Source organism: Drosophila gunungcola (genome assembly GCF_025200985.1).
Source record: "Drosophila gunungcola strain Sukarami chromosome 2R unlocalized genomic scaffold, Dgunungcola_SK_2 000017F, whole genome shotgun sequence".
NCBI classification, from domain to species: Eukaryota; Metazoa; Arthropoda; class Insecta; order Diptera; family Drosophilidae; genus Drosophila; species Drosophila gunungcola.
The window spans coordinates 141,980-151,262 of NW_026453173.1; the positions used below are offsets into that span (position 1 = coordinate 141,980).

Genomic DNA, 9,283 nt, shown 5'->3' on the forward strand with positions numbered 1-9,283 from the left:
AATTTCGAATTAAGAAACCATTAGTCATAATAAAATAAAAACCTTAAAGGATTTCCCTTCCAGAAGATGTTGACTGGCGCTCCATTGACTGAATTCAAGATGGCGGTAAGCTAAGATAAGGGGTCCACCACTGTGTGCTTTGTTTGTTTTCTATATCAGAATCATATGGGGCCCTTAAGTTCTGAACTTCCCTTCCCTGCTTTTTCCTGGTCGGCATGTTCGAAAAACAAGGGCTTCTTCTAGCGAAGTTCAAAATTCTGTCGGCACTTCTGCCACTGCCGAAGTTCGAACTTCTTTGTTGTTGTTTATTTCGAAGTTATTCGGAGCAGCGGCTGAGAGGGTTAGACGGAGAGAAAACGGAGAAAACAATAAAAAATTCAAAATGTTAAGAACAAAAAGTACTGTGTAGACTTTTGAATACCCTTTTTTAAAAGCTCTAGTATGTTTTTTTTTTAAGATTATATATAACTGATTTTTATTGATTAAATGTAATAACATTTTGGAAGTTATTGTAAAGTTGCTATGGGCAACGCCAAATTGTTCATGTTTGATTATCTGCCTCATGTGTTTTTAACCACAAGGCATTGTTATGGTCGGATATACCTTGGCACGCGCCAGGCAGAATTTTCGGTTTCGTTTCCGTTCTTCCCATTCCCTTTGCACTTGAATTCGTCTGGAAAAGAGTAAGAGTGTTTTTAAAAGTGAAAACTTTAAGCGATTTTTAATTAATCAGGTAAGTTCATAAATATAAATAAATAAATAATAAATAAACATTTATGTATTTAATATAGCATTTAGGAAGATGGCAACCCCTAATAAAATTCAAAAGCTCATTTTCTCCTTGGATGGTAAGTAAACCAAATAAAATCGAATTAATTTAATTTTTATATTAATAAAATTTGTATTTCTAAGAAGACGATTTTTGACGGAAACCCCGCAAAACAGCTACGATCCCTTAGCAGGATCCTCACTAAAGGACCAGATCAAAGAGCTAAAGGTGAGGGTTCGTGACTTGGAGGGAAAACTGAACGCCAACACGAGGACCATAGAGGCAAATAAGACCCAGTTAGCTGAATGCAAGCAACAGATTTCAAAACTGCCATGCTGCAGATTTTCCTTAAGGGAAAGTCCGAGGATGCAGAGGTCCACGATTCGTTCCCGACCGAAAGTGATGAGGAGCTGGTAGCGTTGGAGCTTAAAATATGCTCGTCGTCTAAAACCGCCTATGTAAGTAAAATATTTATGAAGAAGATGACCTGAAGCGAAACAACCTGCCGCTTTCCAGCGTTCTTTTTGGTGATAGTCGGTGTGTATATTTGAGTAAAATATATCAGATACCGCAGCCGGCGGAAAAGTCTCTTGCGCACGCCTTAGCCTGCGCCAAAAACAACGACAACAAAAAAAAAACAACAAAAATAAATGTTAATAGCATTAATTTTAATAAATGTTTATAAATTTAATTTCTGATGGTTTTTACTATGATTTCGGTCAGGATTCCTGAGGGAATTCGTTCAAAAAATCTTTAGGGATTGGAACTGCAACCCAAACAAATTTATGATATCAAATTTTCTGACGAAAAATCATTGAGCATTCTACTAAAAAAAACACTTTATTTAAATTTTCTTATTCGGCACGCTGCAAAAAAATGCCTGCCAAGATAAAAAGCTAAAGATCTTATTGGAAAATTTTTTTTTCCAATAACATAGGGGTACTTTGACAATATTTCAAACAAAACTTCTTTGGTAGGCGTTTATCAACTCTTTATTCTCACACGTCTTAATGCTTCCACTCGCTCACATTCCAAGTTTTAGAATGACCTCTCGGAGAGATCCTCATACAGTTCATGTTACTTAATATAGGTTTAACATAACTTTTAACATAAGTATCGTATATTGGTGTTGTATAATTAATTGTATTGTGTAAGTATCGGTATAATAATATATGTGTGTTAGTGTTTGTATGAGCCTACTACACTAAGTGTAGTAGTAAGGAGAACTATCGATAGTGGGCGCCATCGATAGTCGACGATAGTTTATTTTAAACCATCGATAGTGTCGATAGTGCCATCGATAGTGGCTCGATAGTGTAGCCCAACAAAAAAATTTTTTTTAAGCAAATATATAAATATTATGCTTTATTTTAACTAAGTTACGATTTAAAAAAAAAAGAATGAAACGAATACAATAAAATATGCTTTATTTCAGCCAAGAGTTGCGATTTAAAAACAAAAGAATGTTAACATTTTTTTCTTTGAGCCGGGTTCGCCTCTCCGATATTATTTGGCCCGCCTTGCTGAATGTTCTTTCAGACTACACGGACGTAGCCGGAATGCAAAGATATTTGGCGAAAAGGCTCCCAATGGCAGGGAAATCAGTTTAATTCACCTGGAAAAAAGTAATATACTTAATTATATGCAATTTATAACTCGGCACTTTTAATTAAGGCATACCTTCATCCATAATAGAGGGTCGATATCTTGTCTGACAATTGCCCTTTCCAGATACTGCCTCTTAGTTAAAATTGCATCGACTCTTGAGTTTACAAATTTATTCATGGAACGCTCACCCAAAAAATCGAACAAAGTATCCTGTAAACTTGAATCCGGTGCTACGGGTTGATTACTTGCGGTCTCTTTAACTGGAAAATTGGCCAGCTCATTTTCAAAACATGTTGCTGCTTGTTCAGCGTTTGAATTTGAATCATACATGACGGCTCTTTTAAAGTAAGACGCCACAGAGTTCATGCTCGATCTGCAACTGCTGCTTGTAGTACACTTCTGATATCAAACAAAAATAATAATATTAAATTTCCAAAAGTTTTGTTTTTCAATAAATTAAAAAAAAAATAATAATTTTTTTCAGTCCATGGTTTCCATCTTGCATCGTATCCAGTAGAAATGCATAAAGGAATCTCACAGCTAACGAATTTAAAATTCCGAAAGGCTCATAAAAACATCGATTTTTTTCTCAAATTCTCAACTGGAACATGGAAAAATTTATCTTTGACTATATTTGCGTTCAACCGCCTGTAAACGCAGTATGGCCGCTTGCTGCCATCCTTCTTCGGAACCAATACAATGGGCGAAACGTACTCCAACAAACTGGGTTGAAAGATTTTTCACTCAGTTTTCGATCAGGTCATCCATAATACACAGAGAAAACAATATTTTATCGCTTTAATTCTGATTATAGTGTCTGTAGATAATACCAGATTTATAAAAACAAATTTTAAAATCTATAAGTTAAGCGTTGTTTTACTAGCAGTCATACGATAACACGTTAATTTTGTAAAAACACTCGCATTTATGTATATCGATACACATCTGTGTTATTGCTTGATATCTTCTTTTCGGCTAGACGATCGCAAAGATGCCTTACTTTAAAAACGTGAAGTCCAAGAAAAGGATCCGCGTCATAGAGCAAATAAAATCAAACATGGATATAGAATTGCACAAAAAGCTGAAGGATGCGTTGGAAGAAATGGGTATGCAGTCTGTGCTGCCGTACTTGCAGGATAAGTAATATGGTAACTGGTAACATTTATAAAAAAGGAGTTGTGATGTCGTTAATAAAATTAAAATTCGCGTGAAATCCGTAACGTTACGAATTAAAGTAAAAACAAATAATCTATAAGCAAAAAATATTAAAATTTACAATTTAATTACGTTTTCTTTAACGTTTTTTTGTCCTTCTTTCTTAAAGCCTAGTACCCAGATCGACGAAAACCGTTCGCCGCCTATGAGAGAGAGCAAGAGGCAAATAACCGGCGGACACTTTACGACAGTGCCTTTTTGCACGTCGGTACACAGATCGACCGAAAAAATACTAGAAATGTGCAGAGCGTTGCCAGACGTCTGGATGATCTCTCGATGAACGTTTGTCAGCCCCTGGAGAAAAGAATATAAAATCTAATCTTTGGTGTTGTTAGATTTGAACTTTGCAAACGAAATGTAGGGAAATTTGGCAAAAACACGAAAAAAACCGCATATTAGCTACCAATGCAATACCAATTTTAAGCCTGGCGTCGTTTATATTCAACATCTTCGATTTTGCATTCTCAAATTAATTAATTAATTGATTTGTTTGTCAAAAAGCCCAGCTGGCGTCTTTTATATTCAACATCTTCGATTTTGCATTGTCAAAAAGCCCAGCTGATTGAACTCTGAAAACTTCGGTCTCACTAGAAATAATAAAGTTTCTTCGTTGGAAAAATTGTTTATTGATCTGAGTACTAGGCTTCAAGGCACAATCGGAAAATCATGCTTAATAGCCTGATTTTATTGCCGCATTAGTGGACTTTTTAAATGTGCCTGATTCCATTGGCGCATTAGCATTTAGCTAATGCTACTTCGAGATGTGAGTGGCACGAGCAGCTGATCTGGGTTTGTTTACTTTTGCATTTTGGCAAATCCTAAAGAAATGAATCAAAATAAATGAACATGAGTAAGTTTACTAAACTCTGTAGTGCTCAGCAGGACATCTATAATGCGACCGAGGCATTTGCCAACTTGGACGACAAGGAAGGGAAACTGATTGCGGCATTTAGCCTTATGGGATTCCCTGTGTAAATAAATGCGCATTAGGCTAAATGCGTTTTAATGCGCCAATGGAATCAGACTATAATAGCCTATTTACACAGGAGACTACTTTATATAGCCGTAGACTTGAAATTCTGCTGTGATGGCCGAAAGGTATCGTTTTTTTTATTTGTAAAAACCGTGGTCACAATATTGGGGTACTTTGACTATATTTCAAAAAAAAATTCTGATATTAAACAAAAACACATCTTGACGAGGTAAAAAAGTCGTGGCGATCGTACCTTCAACATTCGTCACGCTGAGTTAAAAAAATGCCTGTGTAGGCAAAATACCTGGATGAAGCGGTCCGAATGGAAACATTTAAAAAGTTATAAATAAACTTTAGTCGAATGTTTATAAATTTTTTGTCACAAAATCGTCTCAAATCTGTACCACGTTTAGAGGTGTTCTTTTTTTGATTTGTAATTATATCACTTTTCGCAAATGAATTAACTCTGGATTTAACTGAATATACAATTTTCTTTTGTAAATAGTTTTTAGATTTGACGTAGCCTGATTGCAATGGCGCATTAAAACGCATTTATCCTCATATTGCATTTTAAACATATGCGAAAATTAAATTCGACTTCAAATCATTCGCCCCGAAATTTTTTAAAAAAATAATGACTTAAAACAAGAGCAAGGATCCCCGTATCTGTGAGATTTTTTTATTGCAAGAGTCCGGCTATTACAATGGCCTTAGCAGGTTGAACCTCTTTCTTTTTACTTTCCACAATTTTATTATTTATTGTAAATGATTATATAATCTATTTTGTGATCGTCCATATAAAATTTTTCATCTCAAAAAAGTTTCTGGATTTCCTTATAAAATATTCCTATTTTTAATAAGTTTCCGAATTAGAGTTGAAAGTGAGTCCATATAACATTCTGTGATGAACTCTCGATGAATGTTAGTCCCTGGCGAAATGAATAAAAAATTTAATCTTTAGTGTTGTTGGATTTGAGCTTGCAAGCAAAATGGAGGGAAAAACGAAAAAAAAAAAAAACAAGAAAACGCCGCATATTAGCCACCAATGCATTACCAATTTTAACCCTGGCGTCGTTTATATTCAACATCTTCGATTTTGCTTTCGCAAATTAATTCTTTGTGAACGAGCCCAACTGGTTGACATTATGACCAAGGCACATGAACTCGGGAGAACTCAGAAAACTTCGGACTCACTAGAAAGAATAAAATTGCTTCGCTGGCGAAATTGTTCGTCGATCTGAGTACTAGGCTTAAGGTAAGAGAATCATTTGCACGTTAACTTATTATTTTTTAATTTTATTTAAGTTAAGCCTAGTACTCAGATCGACGAAATCCGGATGCCAGCTATGGGAGAGAGCGAGAGGCAAATAACCGGCGTACACTTTTCGTCAGTGCCTTTTTCACACCGGTACTCAGAACGACGAAAAAATACCAGAAAATTGCAAAGCGCTGATTGATTTCTCTGGGTGAACGTTCGCCAGGCCCCGGCGAATAAAATATTTATTCGTTTGAGGTTGGAGTTGTCGAAGCATTGTATTTTTTTGGACCAAAAAATGAACGGAAAAACCAAAGAACTCAGCAAACTGTACTAAAACATTACAATGTTGACCACAAAATAGTCCCGATCCATTTATATGCCATTTTTGTTGTTTTGATCAAATATAACTGCAAGCTGGCCGGTTAATTTTGAATTGTTTTCCATTTGTCAAAAAGCCCAGCTGTCTGATAGACCGTAAGCACAAAACTTCGGACACACTAGAAAGAATAATCTTTTTACGCTGGCGTATCAGTGTGTCGATCTGAGTACTAGGCTTTAACAGAAAATTAACAGAGGCAAATTCGATTCCGTGAGTATTTTCGGATATGAAAACAGGGCTGATTGTTACGAAAATGGTTAAGCATTTGACTAGCTTAGCTTTAAGCCTTTTATTCAGGATCTTCTTTCCCGGCTCTCCCCCTTACCCACCTATACACCTTTTCCCCGTCGCGACGTGTCCCCTGGAAGAGCTCTGAGAAATTATCTTGTTTTTAAGATACATATTTTTTGTTTTAAGAAATATTTTGAGAAATAAAATTTTTTTAGGCCCTTGTTGAGGGTACTATAATTGCAACGCAGTGAAGGATACATCTCCGACCCTATAAAGTATATATATTCTCGATCAGCATCCGTCCCAGCAGCTCAAAGTGCACTACACCCTTCTAATTCCACCAAACGGACAGCATACATAACTTTCCTCTGATGGATATTGGCTTTTGATGTGGCTTGGGCTGGCTCATCTTTCTTGCTCCATGATGTTTTTCGTTGGAAATTATTGTAAACAACCCACTTTTCGTCGCTAGTAATGATCCGCTTAAAAAAAGGATCGTTTTTAATCCGTTCCAGCAGAGAATAGCAGATGTTGATACGCTTAGTTAGGTGAATTTCCTTTAAGTTATGCGGAACCCAAACATCGAGCTTACTTACGTAGCCAAGTTTCTTCAAATGGTTTTCAACCGTTGTATGCGACACACTGAGCTTCTCTGACATCTCCCGCGTTGAATAACGACGGTTTTCATCCAGCAAAGCCTGAATTTGTTCGTCGAAAACGGCCGATGGTCGACCAGAACGTGGGGCGTCTTTAACTCCAAAATCTCCAAGCCTGAATTTGGCAAACCAGCGTTGACATCTTCGCACAATTTTTCGCGAGCTTCAACCGCTTTTTTTCCTTTTTGGAAGTAAAAGAGCAAAATATGCCGAAAATGCTCACTTTGGTCCTCCATCTTTAATTTGCTATAGCTTCCACAAATGTTATCGAATAATTACCAAATTTTCGTCGATAGTATCTATGACAATAAGCTTTAAAAGGATACTAAAAAGTGTGACCCCGGTGCTCGATTAGTCGTAAATAAATTAGACTAAAAAAAATTAGATTACTAAAAAAACAACATGCCTTTCTTGCCAACCCAATATTTTGCCCACTGTCTTTGCAGATGTGTTCTGTTAACAGTTAGTTCTTGCACAGTATAAGGAAAAGAAACAAAAAGATGAAAAGAGAGAGAGAGAGAACGAGAAGAGCGGAAGCTTAAAGAGAGTAATCTGTATTTGTGATTATACCTTTACAATCAGCGTACGTGGTTTTTTGGCGTTCAAATACGATTCGCGGTAGTTTAAAAGTACATTTTATTGATTTCAGTATTTTTAAATTTAACTGTTCAATATATATCGCCCCTCTTTTTGTCAAGACAGGAAAAATTATTTATCCTTGCGCATTTTACATTCTGTAAACCTTTTCAGTAACATTCCTAGTGAAATTGTTAAGTTTTGTGAAGTGATTCTTTGATGACATATTAAAACAAGAAAGGAAGCAAACTTCGGCAAGCCGAAGTTCATATACCCTTGCAGCTATTGCTAGAATTAAATTTTTAAAACATTAAAATAATGATTAACTTGCGTATATGTTTAAAAACATTGAAGCAATGATGATTTGCAGCTCAATTATTAGATAGTTATTTTATATAATTTTATTATTTCTATGGGAGCTATATGATATAGTCGTCCGATTTTGATTAAATTTAAATCGTAATTCTGAAATATTTAACTATTACTATATGTCGAAGAACTAATAGAAAAATTTAAAAACAGCAAAGTTATAATTTTTTTTGTATTTCTTTTTCCGATTGTTCCTATGGGAGCTATATGATATAGACGTCCGATTTTGATGAAATTTAAAACGTAATTCTGAAATATTTACCCATTACTATATGTCCAAGAACTAATAGAAAAATTAAAAAAAAACAGCAAAGTTATATTTTTTTTGTATTTTTTTCCGATTGTTCCTATGGTAGCTATATGATATAGACGTCCGATTTTGATGAAATTTAAAACGTAATTATGAAATATTTAACCATTACTATATGTCGAAGAAATAAACAAAAAATTAAAAAACAGCAAAGTTATAAATTTTTTTTATTTTTTTTTTCGATTGTTCCTATGGGAGCTATATGCTATAGTCGTCCGATCCGGCTTATATACTACCTGCAATAGAAAGACAACTTTTGGGAAAGTTTTATGCAGATAGCTTTAAAACGGACGGACAGACGGACATGGCTAGATCGACTCGCCTAGTGATGCTGATCAAGAATATATATACTTTATAGGGTCGGAGATGTCTCCTTCACTGCGTTGCAAACTTCTGACTGAAATTATAATACCCTCTGCAAGGGTATAAACATGGTGAGCTAAACATTTACTAAACAAATGTTTTACAGCTTTACTGTACTCTTTATTTTGTAGATTGTACATCAAAGTACAATCAAAGTTGGAAGTCGAATTTAAAACATTTGCAATATTTTTTAAAGATATTGTTTTAATATTTAAACGCCTACTACAGTATGTTATAGCAGGAATTTTGCAAACATTTAAATATTATACAAAATTTCCTGAATTGCTGATTGTTGCAGGTAGTAGTTGCTTTGTAGTACAGTTTTGTGATTTTATTGTTTTAATATTTGAACGACTTCTGCGTTTTTGAAATTTTCTAAACCTCTTAAAAGTTCTACAAAATTTGATAAACTGCAGATTGTAATACTATATAGTTGAGTGTAGTAATTTTTACGAAAATACAGCCTTGCCTATTACAGATTGTATAATTAGCACGTATTGTTAGTTGTAATTTAAAATGTAGCATCCTACATTCTGTCAACGAAAGCCTTAAGAAAAAATTTGAAATTTTTAATAT

The 9,283-nt window shown here is 34.9% G+C and overlaps 1 long non-coding RNA gene across 1 annotated transcript; it reads right to left on the reverse strand.

Annotated features, from left to right (window-relative positions):
- Positions 1–2,179: 2,179 nt before the first annotated feature.
- Positions 2,180–2,681, reverse strand: LOC128256405 (uncharacterized). Its single transcript, XR_008267774.1, has 2 exons — positions 2,450–2,681; positions 2,180–2,384 (listed from the first exon to the last, which is right to left on the reverse strand). It is a non-coding gene; the product is annotated as an uncharacterized LOC128256405 (long non-coding RNA).
- Positions 2,682–9,283: the final 6,602 nt, after the last annotated feature.